Here is a 15460-nt window from a genome sequence, read left to right as displayed (position 1 = left end):
TACCATGATCCTGCCCTAACCAGTGTTAATATTATGATGCATATTCTCTATCTTTTTCTACACTAACTTGTAAGAAAATTACACATAGGTTGGCAACTCTGAATGTGCTGGCAATAGCATATCCTATTGTGTGATATGCCATAAATTACTTCATCCTTCTCCATGGCTGGATACTTCGGTTGTTTTCAGTTTTCTCCATCCTAATGAACTCTATGATCTTCAAACAGTAAAATTCATTAAGTTTTCATCTGAGTTAATTTAACTTTCATATTGAAGATCTCAAGATTGAAATCACTGCTGTAGAATTCATAATTATACATAGATATGGACCACCAACAGAATATTCACTTGAGAAATAAAAAATTAATCAAAGCTACTTATTTAGATATTTACACAAAATGATTATATTACTCATTTTCTAACAACTTTTATCTGAGATGCTTCATGTGCTTGACACCCAGAATAATTTAGCAGGGTGGAAATTGCTTTGAATCACAAAGATCAGCTGTCAGTTCTTTTTGTTGGCATTGAAGCAAGAATTCAGAAATGGCCTGTAACTAGGATATAGGGGAAAAGCCTTAACGTTCTTTTATTCTTGAATCCCCATCTAATTAACAATAAAAAAATAAAATTGATCTGAATTAGTAGAGTGCACTAAAAATAAGCAGATTATTATTAAAGGCCACTGCCGAAAATAGTGACATGCTTTGTCAGTGTGAGAATTTGAATGTCTTTAATGAGAAAAATGGAACTATAGCACACTGAGCCAATGATGGATTCTACCAAATTTTCCCAGAAATAAGGCTTATAATGTTTGTTTAGAAAAGCATGGCTCTCCAAGGCTGCACCCGCAAAGTGCAACTCGTCTGATTGCACAGGTATGAATACTGTACATCTCTATGGAAATTTTAACTGCTGCTTCTCTCACCTTCACAACAGTTCTGAGGTGAGTGTAGAGTTGGTATTTGTAACTCCATTGAACAAATGAAGACCTGACCCCTAAAGAGATGAACTCACCCAAAATGATGATGCTAAATGCCACCCAGACATGTTCTATCTAAAGACATGATTCTTCATGAAATGTGGGTTCTGAATTTTTTTTTGTCTAGAAAGCAGAATATTCATTACACAGATTAACTTTAAAATTAAAGGGCTCATGTGAATTTCTAACTACTTCAAAATGATGTAAGCAGTCAAGAAGTACTTAAGAGACATTTAAATGTGAATTTTAAATCTAAGGTGGGTGAAACTCTAAAGTCTGCCTTTGTGGAGAGGGGGTGGGATGCACAAGAAAAGGCAAGAAGGAGCTTTCTATGGGGGGGGGGGGGTATTCTAGAAGGTTAGAAGAATGGATTGTTGTTCAGTTGCTCAGTTGTATCCGACTCTTTGCGACCCCATGGACTGTAGCACATCAGGCTTCCCTATCCTTCACCATTTCCTGGAGCTTGTTCAAACACATGTCCACTGAGTCAGTGATGCCATCCAACCATCTCATCCTCTGTCATCCCTTCTGTCTTCAATCTTTCCCAGTATCAGGGTCTTTTCTAATGAATCAGCTTTTCACATCAGGTGACCAAAGTATTGGAGCTTCAGCATCAGTCCTTCCAACGAATATTCATGACTGATTTCCTTTAGGATGGACTGGTTGGATCTCCTGGCAGTCGAAGAGACTCTCAAGAGTCTTCTCCAACACCATAGTTCAAAAGCATCAATTCTTTGGCATTCAGCCTTCTTTATGGTCCAACTCTCACATCCATACATGAATACTGGAAGAATCATAGCTTTGACTATATGGACCTTTGTTGGCAAAATAATGTCTCTGCTTTTTAATATGCTAAGTTTGTCACAGCTTTTCTTCCAAGGATCCATTTTTCAGAAGAATGGATAGGTGATAACATGAATATAGTAACAGTTAATGGTAGAGTCTTGATGCATATCAGCATTTGTTGCAAAATTCTTTCAATTTTTTCAGAAAGTTGAAATGTTCAAAAATGTCCTACATGTTATAAAACTAAAGTTTCGTGTCCAAAAAAAAGTAAACTCTTTTAAATGGAGTTTTAATCCAATTTATGTTAGAAGCCCATGTCTAAGTGTACAAATAGCCTATATCTACTTGAGAAACAATCTGAAAGATTGTTTACAAAACAACCCTAAAGCAAATAAACCCTGAATATTCATTGGAAGGACTGATATTGAAGCCGAAGATCCAATATTTTGGCTACCTGATGTGAAGAGCCAACTCATTGGAAAAGACCCTGATGCTGGGAAAGATTGAAGGCAGGAGGAGAAAGAGTTGACAGAGGATGAGATGGTTGGATGTCATCACTGACTCAATGGACATGGCATTTGAGCAAACTCTGGGAGATAACGAAGGACAGGGAACCCTGATGTGCTACAGTCCACAGGGTCGCAGCCGAACACTTAACAACTCAACAAAAAAGAGGGGCATTTGGAGCTTTATTGTATTTATTGGGAAAATGTGGGTTTGTCCAAATTGTACTCTAACCTTACTAAAATGAAAGCTGAGGTTTTTTCTCTGGAAATCTGAGAAGTATGTCTTGTGTTTGGGATACCTGAATATTAATGAATTTCATTACTACCCTTGTTGTCAGCAACTGAATAGACTTTTCTAAAATATTTTATTTTCATTTTTTAAAATTTTATCTTATTTTTAAACTTTACATAATTGTATTAGTTTTGCCAAATTACAGAAATTTCTCTTTCATTCTCTTTTCAAATGATCTCATTATTCTTAGGACCATCAGGAAAGGATGCAAAGGAAAAATATTCCCTCTAGTAATTTCCTATGTCTGGAATAGCCCTCCCATCAAGTGTGTTTGCATTGCTATTTTTCTGGTGCAATGCGGAAAAACAACTTCCTCTTTCAGGGCAACAAGTTCCAGCGACAGACAGCTGCCAGTGTTGGCTGAGTTAGCTCACTTTGGCTTCCTCCATTCCACCTGTCTTTGAATACACAATTCACGCAGAGAAGACAGAAACAAACAAAAAATATCCTTAAATAGTCCAAGTGTAACTCTCAAAGGAAACTGGAACAATCTCTTTAAAATACTAGGTAACAATCTTTTTAAAAATGACCCTGAGTATGTAGTATTTTTGCTTCTTTAAAAACAATGGTTTGAAGAGAGATGTGTGTTTTCTCACTTTGGTTCTAACAGACACATATGTGTACTCAGGGAGAAGTATCATGGCCAATGTAGGCATATATCAGATGTGACTCCTGGGTTCAGGAACACCAGCCCCCTGTGTGAGATATCACAGTTCCTTTCATTACCAGAATATATTTTTAACAGATAAATGTCACAAGAAGAGTCCTAATAATGTTCTAAGACAGCTCAAAGGAAAAGCTCACACATCCAGCTGAGGAGATCAAGAAAGGTTTTGATAAGGTGATGTTAGTCTTGAGCACTGAAGAGCACTTTCTCTCTAAACACTCTATAGAATGCATTCCTGACACAGACCCTTGCTCAGGGGAGGAGCAGGAACACGGAATATAGTTTGCTTTAGAGTGCATGATAGATAGAACAATAAAATAATATATTGCAGAATCCCTTAAAAACCAGAGAAAGCTTTCATTTTGTTGTTGCTTTTGTTTTCTGCTTTTCTTTTTCATTTGGTGGCAATAGAGAGCCACAGTGTTTTTGAGAAGATTATTCTGACAGCAATGTATATGCAATGTTGGGAAGGTGGATTGGCAGGAAATGCTACTTTAATATCTAAGCCAAGGAGAAATAAGGACCTAAAGCCTCATGATGTCTAGGAGAATGGGAGGGAGGAAAGTGATTTGAGGGCTATTAAAAAAGTGGAAGATAATAACCTGGCAAATAACTGTATTAAGAGACACATTGGAAGAAGGCAGGAGCTTGCGTAATCATGAGGCTAGTAAAAATGGTCATGAAAATAGAGGAGTCAAGAGGGAGATAGACAACAGATGAATGGATAAAGATGTAGTGCCTGCATGCTCAGTCGTGTCTGACTCTTTGCGACCCCATGGACTGTAGCCCACCAGGCTCCTCTGTCTATGGTATTTTCCAGGCAAGAATATTGGAGTGGGTTGCTATTTCCTATTCCAGGGAACCTTCCTGAGCCAGGGGTTGAAACTGCATCTCCATCTCCTGCATTGGCAGGTGGGTTTGTTTACCACTGCGCCACCTGGGAAGCCCCCAAAGAAAGAAAAATAATATATACATATATAGGTAGAGATATATATGTATGTATAATTGAGTCACTTTCCTGTACAGCAGTAATTAACACATGGTAATTCAACTATATTTCACTTAAAAGTATAAAAAAAAAAAGGCAGGAAGGTAGAAACTGGTTTTGTATGAGTTTGAGGTTGAAATTTTGACATACTGAAATTTAGGACCCCCATATAAGGATATCAGGCCAAAAAATAGAGAAGGTGTTGTGTGAATGGTCAGAGATAGGACTCTGGGAGTCACCTGCCTGGAACAAGGCGACAACCCTTGGGGTTGACTTGCCCTGGAGAAGGAAAGTGGAAAAGCAAGTGGAGATGGGGTAGAATGGAGTTGGATAACTCCAAATAAATAACTGCTTATTTTTTCATTTATCTCCCACATTCCCCAACAGATTTTACCAATGTAATTACTGGAGGATGTTTTTGTAGCAAAGCAGGGCTTTCCTCCGCAATATATTGCTTTTTTCCGTCCTCGTATGCTCATTGTTTATTTTTCACCTAGTAGGTCAGCTGACTTCAAGCTAATTGAAGTGGATTGGCCACAGAGAATTCTGGGGTAGGTCTGAATTTTGAATAAATATCTGTGACGATTCAGACACAAAATCCTACACAAGTAGAGTGAGCAGCGTGTTAGGAGCTTGGGGAATCCTGAACTTTAAGGAAGCTCCAGTTTAATGAAGAAATTTTCAGTTATGCAGGGGAGAAAGGTGTAAAAGTAGAACGTAAGGTGTTTGGCGGCCTTAATTTAGCTGGTTATTTTTTGAGTTACCTTCCATGTCCTCCAACAGATTTTACAAATGTAAATGCTGAAGGATGCTTCTGAAGCAAAACAGTCCTTCCTCTGCAACATATTGGGTTTTTTCCTTCTTCATATGTTCGTCATTTATGGATTGGATAAATGAGTTGCAAGGTCTCATTATTTAGATAACGATTGTACATTTTTCTTCTAATGAGTTTGGTGGTGATGCAAAGGGAGGGGAAAAGGCAGAAGCTTGCAGGTTTATCGGGGTCAGAGAAAATGTCATTTTTAATGATGTGGAGAAGACAGCCTGATGACTCAGGAGAAAGGGGCCCCCACAGAGAAGAGGATATGGACAAGTCAGGTGAGTGTAACTAAACGGACAAGATCCAAGAGTAGGTGAAGGGGACAGGGCTGGATACCCACAACTTAGCTTCACTTTTCCTTCTGAAGAAGAGGAGGAAAACATGAAAGGTAATTTGAGGGTGAAGGAAGAAAGTTGATGTAGCCAACACTGGATAAACAATTGGTAATATTATTGGACCTCAAAGATAAAGAATCTTTTAACATGCAAGTAAAAATGTTAAGAGAAAAAGAATTAGACTGGTCTCAAACTTTGCTACAGGGTTAGAACACGGAGTTCTGCCCTAAAGTCCTCAAAGGAAAAAAGTATGAGTCAAGAATTGCAGACCCTGCTAAGCTGTCTTTCTGTATAAAGACAAGTATCTTATAACATGCAATGAATTTGAGGATTCTAGCCCCAATCATGGAGAAGGCAATGGCACCCCACTCCAGTATTCTTGCCTGGAAAATCCCATGGATGGAGGAGCCTGGTAGGATTGCTAGGAGTCAGACACGACTGAGTGACTTCCCTTTCACTTTTCACTTTCATGCATTGGAGAAGGAAATGGCAACCCACTCCTGTGTTCTTGCCTGGGGTCCCACAGAGTAGGACACAACTGAAGCGACTTAGCAGCAGCAGCAGCCCCAATCATATTGCATAAAATGCATTCAGAAGCTACTGCAAAAAAGAGAAGGAAATGTGCATTGGAAAAAACAATGGACATGTGAGTTCATTGTTATATCCCTCCCTCTTTCTGTTACCCTTGATACACGTGGAGTTAAACTGAAGTCTGTTTCCTGGCCCAGAAAACTATATGTGAAAAAAATTATTTCTTTGGGGAAAATAAGAGCTCCAAACTGATTTTTAAGTGAAAATTTGTAGGAAAAAAAATCTATTCTGAGGTTAGCAATTGCTTTGACTGTAAAACTAAAATTAGCTTGTAATATTATTGAGTTAGTGTGTAATTGATATGTATTACTTTCAATTCTAATCTTACTTTAGTAAGGAAATGAATAATTACAACTGAAAAGTTTGATTCAAATAATAGTATGTTGGAATTTGTCTTTTAAAAAAAAAATTTAAGCTGCCTAGTTCCGTCTGTGTTTGGGGAAACCCCCACCAGATAAGCTCTCTGAGAGGCAAAGTAAAAGCTGAAAACGGGCAATGTTTGTTTTGCCAGGCTCCCTTGGCAGAAAGCCTGTCACACACCCAAAGCTTGAACCATCAAAGGCACCCACTCAAGCAGGAATGAGGAGCTAAAGATGAAAAGATGTCCACGCAGGGCGCCTCTGGCGATGGCAGCAGTTGCTCTGCATTTGCAGGGACCACAGTGGCTAACGCACAAAGGGGCACCAGTTGCAGCGCTGGGCCAGCAGGTACCCAACCTGTGGCATAGATTGCTTTATCGGTGGTGATAGTCACGTCCTTATCTGACTCAACTGCAGTGAGACTTCAGCATCCAGTTCTGGCCTTTTACCCAGACAGCTTTTACCCACACATAGCATTGGAGGAAAAACCCAGAGTTCAAATATCATACCAGTTCACTTAACATAACGTTTCAGTGGCATCTCCCATTATTCTTACGCTCCACCAATGGCTTGTTACCTACCCTCTTCCAGTTTCAAGCCCCCTGATATTCCTTGCTTGGAATAAGATTTCCCTTCCTTTCCAATGACTTCTGCTTTTGGAAAACTTCTCCTTAACAGAACTAAGCCAGGGGAGCTGATGGCCTCGGGGTCCATGGGCTGTGAGAGGACTGCATAGGTTCCCTGGAGAGAATCTCATTTTGTACTTTTGATGGGTGGTGGCTCCTTGCTTATTGCAAGGTGCTGAGTCACTGACACCATCCAGAGAGCAAGCAGGACTGGCTTATGGCCTGAAGTGAGCGAGCTTGTTCCCTACCGAGTAATAACTGGTAGGGACAGCCTTCCATCTAAGAGTGTGACTCTCTTCCTAGGGCACTTTGCTACCATTTTTCTCTCTCCTTTCATGGTAATTCCCTCTCTAAACTGCTTGCCCTAGATAAGAACCCAGTACTTCACTGGCTGATACATGACCATTGCTGGAATAAGCAAGGACTCAGTGGGTTTTGTTGTTGTTAACTGTGTTTGTAACGCTGCTTGTTTTATTATAAACAAAAGAGCACCATTAGATGGTGCTCCAGAGCCCATTTTTACTAGCCAGACCTCTTGCTCCCTTTCCTCAAGCCCCCGCTTAAATGTTAGGTCCTCCTAGTGCTTTATCCTGACCTCTCTCCTGCCCATCTCCCATCCCTGCTACCTTCAATACCCACCTTGTGTTCAGTTCAGCCACTCAGTCGTGTCTGACTCATTGCGACCCCATGGACTGCAACATACCAGGCTTCCCTGTCCATCACCTACTCCCAGAGCTTCCTCAAGCTCATGTCCATCCAGTCGGTGATGCCATCCAACCATCTCATCCTCTGTCGTCCCCTTTCCTCCTGCTTTCAATCTTGTGTTACCCCCTCACTTGTGTTTCTCTTAAGCAATTACACTTACAGTCAGGTGTAGCAAATATAAATGATGTGTTCTTGAAACTGTGGGTAATAATTAGTCAAATCAATTTCACCTGAGTAATCAAGGTTGTTGTTTGTTTGGTTTTTTTTGTTTGTTTTTTGGGGTGTTTTTTTTTTTTTTTTTTTTAAGACTCGCATGCCCTTCAAATGGCATGTTTTCCCCAAGTGTTTTCTAAGAACTTGGAGTCAGCTGCATCTAGTTCAGGCTGAGCCAGTTCAGACTGGATAGGATCACAGACTCTCCAACCGGGCATGCATGAAGGTCAGATTTTCTCCATCAGAGGGCCAAAAACTCCACCCTAAGAACGTGGAGAGGCCCGTAGCCCAATTATGCCTGCATAGAACTAGGATGACCATACCTTTTTGCCATCACACTTCCCCACAGTCCCCACATTCCCCAAGCTGTCCACGTCTGAGACTGCCCGGCTCCTTTATTATTCATCTGTAAATACCCCCAGCCCCTTACCTTCCATGAAGTGGATTGGAGGAATGGTCTCCTAAGTAATGAGAATGAGGTAAGTAATAAGCTAAGTCTTCTAGCTTCGCTGCCTTAGGAATCGAGCTCTTTGTTTTAAGCCTCGGGGTCTCAGCATTTTGGCTTGCTGTGGGTCAGGCAGAACGAGACAGTTCCAGTGAAATTCTTCTTTTCTGTCTTTCCTATTCTTTCCTACATCTTGATTTACCCAAGAAAACTAAAAGCTAGAGATACTGAGTAAGCTGGTCTTTCAACAATCAGCGGAGAGCGTGCTCCCTTAGGCACTGTGCTTGGTTGTGCAGATGAAAGTAACAGAATCTGACCTCAGGGAACTCAAAGCCTAGTGGAGGAGAGACGTAAAAGGCCCAGGGCCTTATTGTCAGTTTAAGTAGAGGGGAGAAAACAAGTTATGGGAACCCCAGAAATCTCATGGGGCTTCCCAGGTGGCGCTAGTGGTAAAGAACTTGCCTCCCAATGCAGGAGACATAAGAGGCTCCGATTCTGGGATGGGAAGATCCTCTGGAGGAGGGCAGAGCTACCCACTGCAGCATTCTTGCTTGGAGAATCCCATGGATAGAGGAGCCTGGCGGGCCACGGTCCACAGGGTTGCACAGAATTAGACACGACTGAAGCGACTTAGCAGGCACGCATGCAAGAGATCCCGTCACCTACCAGAGTGGATGTGAGCAGCAGCGAGGGTGAATTTATGTAGACTTCCCAAGGAGGTAGGACTTGAAGCCTCTCTTAAAGGATGAGGAGAATAAGGAAGAAAACCGTGCAGGCAGATGAATAGCGTGAGCAAACCCGGGAAAGCAAGGCATGGTCTGTGAGTTCAGAAACCACCAGTGTCATTTCAGTATGAGATACAGAAGCAGATGCTGGAGGGAGCATGGGGCCGGATGCAGTGGGACACCTGTTCCACCTTAAGGAGTTCTGGATTCACCTGCAGGTCCTGGGAACCCAGCAAAAGACTCCGAGGTGTGGAATGACACAGTCGGCTTAATATTTTGGATAGATCACCCCACTGGCTTTGCAAAAGATGAATTTGCGAGGGAAGAATGCCCAAGACTGGCAAAGTGATCGTGGAGCTGGTACGATATTCCCTGCCAGAGTGTATCTGTCCTAGGATAGGGCTGGTCAGGTGACAAAATGTGATAGCATGAGAAACAGTAATAAAGTGAAAAACTGATGGGGTTTAGAGATTTCTTTTCTATGGGAGACTTAGAGGATGGAGCAGTTAATGAGGCTCCCACGTTTTGTTGCCTAGGAGATACTGTCAACCTAGGGAAAATACAGGGTGCAAAGAAGATGATGTCAGTGTGGGACCAGCGGAGTTTAACTGTAATGGAGCCAATACCCGGGTGGAGCTCAGGTGCATCGAGAGTTAAGTGCCTGAAGATTCTGTGCTGGGCAGGTCTGGGTCCACCTATAATGCAGGGCATGTGGGTTCGATCCCTGAGTCAGGAAGATGCCCTGGAGAAGGAAATGGCAATCCACTCCAGTGTTCTTGCCTGGAAAATTCCACAGACAGAGGAATCTGGCGGGCTACAGTCCATGGGGTCACGAAAGAGTGAGTCAGACACGACTTAGAGACTGAACAACAAAACTATACAGGACCCCCAGGTAAAACATTCAGGAATGTATGAGGTTTAAAATGAGGGCGTATATGATATAGCCGATCAGAAAAATGGAAAAGAGTCACTGAATATGACAGTGCGTCAGTGTGTGGGGAAGAAGGCTAGAAGCAAACCTTCAGAAAACTGAGCACTGCCTGCAAGGGTAAAGTCAGTTCTTCCAAGGAGCTGGGCTGGTGGGGGTGGAGAGCACGTGGATGATTGAGCAGGACCAGTCTTGGGAGCTGATGTAAAACCACCTTCTCAGAGTTGGCAATGTCCTGTCTGCCAGCCATCTGCAGCCCCATCAGAGCCATCCCATGATCCCTGACCTTCACCTTCCCTCAGATAATGAGACCTGGCCAGTAGCAGGTGTTCTTAAAATGGATCAAGCTGGATGACCGATGTGGATGGTTAAGCAAGTGCCTCACAAGGTTGATTAAAATACAGCAGCCAGCCATGTGTCCACTCTGATTTCTGCAGTCAGCATTGCTATGAAGCAGATCACTGGGCCAGTGGCCTTTGGTTCTCTACTAAGACATCTCCCATAGAGAGTTTTCCATGAAACCCAGGCAAAGAGGCAGTTACAGAAAACCCAGGCCATATAAAAAGGCTTTTAGGTTTATATCCTGGTCTCTGCATATCCTGCTATGTTTAATGGCTTTGCATACTCTCCGCCTACCTAAGAGCATGACCCAAGAATTACAGACCCACCCAAGCTGTCTTTCCTGTATAAGGACAACAAATATTTTGGAACTTGCAAAGAACTCAGATTATGGTCCCAGATACACCGTATAAACATGAATTAAGAAGCTAGAGTAAAAGGGAGGAGAGAGAAGTGTGTTTGACAAGAAATTAACAGAAGCAAACATCCCTTTTTCTATCAATATTACACTTAAGATACGTTCGGATGCCTCACACTCCTGTACTTTTTTCTTCACTTTCTGTTTTGAGAGAAATTTATAGATGCTCTCACACCAACTGATGTTTGACAGTAAGAGTCATCTTCACTTCTGCCCTCTTTTTCTGAGCAGCTTTCAAAATAAACATTTGGATCTCCAGTGAAAAAGCCAGGGAAGGATACTAAGTGATAGGCTAGTAGACACCAGTCACAGGAGACGGATAATTTTTTTTTAATTGCAGATTTGCAGCACATTAGTTGGGACTATTAATCTATTGACCTTGAAACCCAGGATTTTAAAATCCTGAAACAAAGGCGAAGACGCTACTTGAGGAATTTGGTGATTAAAAAAATTGTTTTCCCTTCTTGGATGCCAGGACAATGTAGGGTGAACTCCTAAGGACTGTGTGGGACAGTCCAGCCGGGACCCCTCTTGCTGTCTTTCTGGGAGTCGTGACAAAATTACAAAGCACAGGCAGCTTCTCAGTGTTTTGCTCCTATGTTGAAATTTATTTTCTTTTATTTGCATTTATTTATTTTTCCTGGCCACGTATAGCATGTAGGAATCTTAGTTCCCTGATCAGGGATCAAGCTCATGCCCCCTGTATTGGAAGCATGGAAGCTTAACCCCTGCACCACCAGGGAAGTCCCAGACTTTATTCTCCTGATGCTCAGCACACCCCCTGGCTTCAGGACAGCATTCTTCTATTTCTCCATCTGGTTTGTAGACTTGTTCTCCTCTGTCAGGAATTGCATGAGATCGCAAACTGAGCAAGGGGCAACTCTAAATGGACATCACATGCCACTTGATTAAGAAATGCAGAAAAATTTATACGTGAAATGAATGTCCCCAGGGAGAAAAAAAAAATGTTTCTAAATTTGTTTTTTTTTTCCCCCACTTTCTTGGCTCAGGTCCTAGTGGGTTAAGAAGGAGAAGAAATATCAACCCCTCTGGTTTTCTTTGCTGGTACAGCAAAGAGCAGCATGGTGCCCAGTGGGATCTCCTGGCACAAGATCAAGCTGTGTAGAGACTCAGAGCAATCCCACCACCAGTGAGGGTGTTCCAGGCAGCAATTAAATCATGATCATTCCCCTCCGCCACACACACACCTCCCCAACTTCCACCCCAATCCCTGCTGTCTTCTAACTGTGGGAAGCCCAGATTGGATGACTAAGTGCCAGGGAGGCCATGCCAACCCACAGTTCCAGAAGTGACAGGACCTTGGCCCCCCAGTGTCCAGTCTAGGAAAGAGGGGGAGGTCTCTGCTCAATGGTGAATTCAGGCACTGCGTCCACAGGGTGGTTTAAAAGAGGCTGGAAACGCTGTGCAGAGGAAGGATGAACAAGGCAAATAGAGTAGAGTATCATCCTCCACCGAGGTTTAAGAGGTCTGTGATTTCCCCTTCAACTGTAAAACGTGGAAGCGTAGCCCTGTCTTGAAGGCCTTCTTCCCTTCCTGGCACACAAATGTAAGAGGGCGGCCAGAGTGCTGGAAGGTGATGGGCCCGCCTGTTGAGTGTCCCGTCAGAGGAAGCAGCAATAGTCATAGCAGCAACCCTAAGAAAACACCCCCAAATGGAGTGGAAGTGCGGAAGAGTTAAAGTGGACCATAATGCAGTTAAGCCATGAATTCCGCTTCTATGGGGATTTTAGTGAGAACGACTTGAGTGGAATATGAGGCAGGGGAAGGAATAGGAGCGGGGATTAGGAAGAGATATGATAGGCAATAAGAACAAAAGGGCTGTGAATGGTGAAAGTTTTTTATAATTTCTAAAAATTTATTTTTTGGCCGTGTGGGGTCTTGGTTGGTGCGTGGACTTCTTTCTCTAGTTGTGGTGAGCAGGGGCCACTCCCTAGTGGTGATGTGCAGGCTTCTCGTGCTGGTTTCTCTTGTGGAGCACAGGGTTCAGGCTTCCAGACTTCAGTGGTTGTGGCTTCCAGGCTCTAGAGCACAGGCTCGATGTGGGATCTTTCCAGATGAGGGATTGAACCTGTGTCTTCTGCACTGGTAGGCAGACTCTTCAGCACTGAGCCACCAGGGAAGCCCTGAACATTTTTTAAATAGGAGAAAACCTAGTACTCTGGAGATAAATTGAAAAAAAATCAAGAAATATTGGGTTGCCTATAAAGTTCATTCAAGTTTTCTGTAAGAGCTGACAGAAAAACCCAAATGAATTTTGTGGCCAATCCAATGCATAGTGAAGAATGTGAGGTGAAAGAGAGCTGAGGTAAGAGGAAAGAAGAGGAGAAATTGAAACCAAGGGGTGGAAGAGGCAGAAATGGAAGAAAGGTGGTATTCATGGAAGAAGGGCAAAGAGTGGGAACGTGTCAACTTCAACTTGGTACTTGCCAAGGGTATTTGCCAGGTTTCCCTGGTAGCTCAGATGGTAAAGAATCTGCCTGCAATGCAGGAGACCCCAGTTTGATCCCCGAGTCAGGAAAATCCCCCGGAGAAGGGAATGGCAACCAGCTCCAGTATTCTGGGCTGGAGAATTCCATGGACAGACCATAGGGTCACAAAGAGTTGGACATGACTGAGTGACTTTCACTTTCACGAGGGCACCTGCCATCTCCCTCTACAAGGATTAACTCATGAGCTTCTGCAATTGCTGACCTTCAACATCCCCTGAAGAGAGTTCAGGGTGGGTAGAGAGCAGATATGAGGCACTCTGGGCTTTGGAAAAACTTGAAGGATAGGTCTTCATATAGTTAGACATGATTTTATGAGTCCAATTCTTACATCTCCTTACCTCTAGAAAAGCACTAAATACCTTCATGGTGATGTCTGCTCCTCATGACTAGCAGAATCCTTCTGCAAAAATATGTGCTTGATTGCATGTATTCCCCCTTCACCAAAACCAGATATTATTAACCTCCCCCCACTACCTCCTTGGACCATGTTCTCAGAGCTATTCTGAAATGCTGTCTCCCAGGATATGGTCTTCATTTTTGCCCCAAATAAAACCTAAATCTCATGCTGTGCACTTTTTTTTTTTTTAAGTTGACAAAAGAAATACAGAGGACAACTTTGAGAAGAAAGTCCCTGATTTATGATAGTCAAATCTCATGAACATGGTTAATGAATGAATGATGGAGAATAGTTAGCTAATTGTAACTTTGCCTTTAAAAAAAAAAAAACAAACTTAAAATACGGCAGTAAACTGGCAGAAAAGAAGAGCTAGAGGATGAAGTTGCTAGAGCACCCAGTACCTCTTCAGATTTCACAGCTGTGTGTGTGTGTGTGAGTGAGTGAGTGAGTGAATGAGTGAGTGAGTGAGTTCAGTCACTTCCTACTCTTCTCGACCCCATGGACTGTAGCCCACCAGGCTCCTCTGTCCATGGGCTTCTCCAGACAAGAATACTGGGGTGGGTTGCCATTTCCTCCTCCAGGGGATCTTCCCAACCCAGGGATCAAACCCGAGTCTTGTCTGCCTCTCGCATTGGCCGGCAGACCCTTTACCACTGCGCCACCTGGGTAGCCTTGTCACACCTTTCTACTCAGGGTGTAATAGGGGCGATACAGGCAGGAGCTGCCGCTCCGCCATCTATTGGTACCACAGGGGGCCCCTCCCGGGGCCCCTCCCCCAAGCAAGCAACCGTTAGTGAGCAACGGTCCACCAGCGACCGTTAACCGTCCTGCTCAGCCATTGGTTGGTGCCACACTGGACCCCTCCCCCTCCTTGTATATAAAAGCCCAAATTCTGAAGAAGAGAAGGTTTTTTGAGAGGCTAATTTGTCATCTTTTCGACCTGCTAGCTTTCTGATTATAAAGTCGTTATTCCTTCTTCCAACAACTTGAGGTTTATTGGTCTGTTGTGTGGCAAGCAGAACAAGCCTGGGCTTGGTAACAGTTACCTGAATGTCACCCAGCTGTTCAAGTCTACCACTGTTGATCTATTAGTCAACAATTAATGTACTTAAAACAGATTTAATTATTGTCCTAAAAGCAAATGAGGTCAATATATAATATAGCCCATTTGTAAATTTTTTTCTCCACAGCTTCTGAAAACATTTTTTTTTTTAAGTTAAGCTGACTTACTTTAACTTAAAGATATGCTCCTCTGGTGACAGAATTTCATAAAACTGCAGCTCCACCTGTGTTTTAAACTTCCTTCCAACCCGGATCTAGTCCTCAGTCTCAGAGAATAAAAGGAAGGAAAGGGAGAAACAGGAAGAAATGCTTCTATCTTACCTATCACAATTCAATATATGTCTGTAGACAGCAATTCTAGAGATCAGGGGAATGGCTTGGGGAAGATAGTGCAGGATTCTAGGAAACAGATGGCCTTCTGGGAAGGCCATCTGTGTAAAGAATCTGCCTGCAATGCAGGAGACACAGGTTCAATTCCTGGGTCAGGAAGATCATGGCAACCCACTCCTGTATTCTTCCCAGGAAATTCCCAGGCAGTGGATCCTGGCAGGCTACAGTCCATAGGGTCGCAAAAAGTCACACGACTGAAGCGACTGAGCAAAAAAGGAAATAGATGATGACGGTCTGTTTTAGGATAGAGAATGGAGCAGAGAGAAATTGAAAACTTGATAAATACTTAGGGGACAAGGCCTAGTTTGCTTTAGATGAGAAAGAAGAAACAAGAGACTTATGGCTTGAGCAAACCGATAAGTATGGTACTTGTTAC

At 42.9% G+C, this 15460-nt stretch overlaps 1 long non-coding RNA gene across 1 annotated transcript; it reads right to left on the bottom strand.

The window, feature by feature from the left end:
- Positions 1-12567: 12567 nt before the first annotated feature.
- On the bottom strand, positions 12568-14739 carry LOC132343655 (uncharacterized). Its single transcript, XR_009492590.1, has 2 exons — positions 13574-14739; positions 12568-12869 (listed from the first exon to the last, which is right to left on the bottom strand). It is a non-coding gene; the product is annotated as an uncharacterized lncRNA (long non-coding RNA).
- Positions 14740-15460: the final 721 nt, after the last annotated feature.

Source organism: Bos taurus, chromosome 23, assembly GCF_002263795.3.
Source record: "Bos taurus isolate L1 Dominette 01449 registration number 42190680 breed Hereford chromosome 23, ARS-UCD2.0, whole genome shotgun sequence".
Classification (NCBI taxonomy): domain Eukaryota; kingdom Metazoa; phylum Chordata; class Mammalia; order Artiodactyla; family Bovidae; genus Bos; species Bos taurus.
The sequence above is the reverse complement of the archived record's forward strand: the minus strand, read 5'-3'. Positions and strand labels throughout refer to the sequence as shown.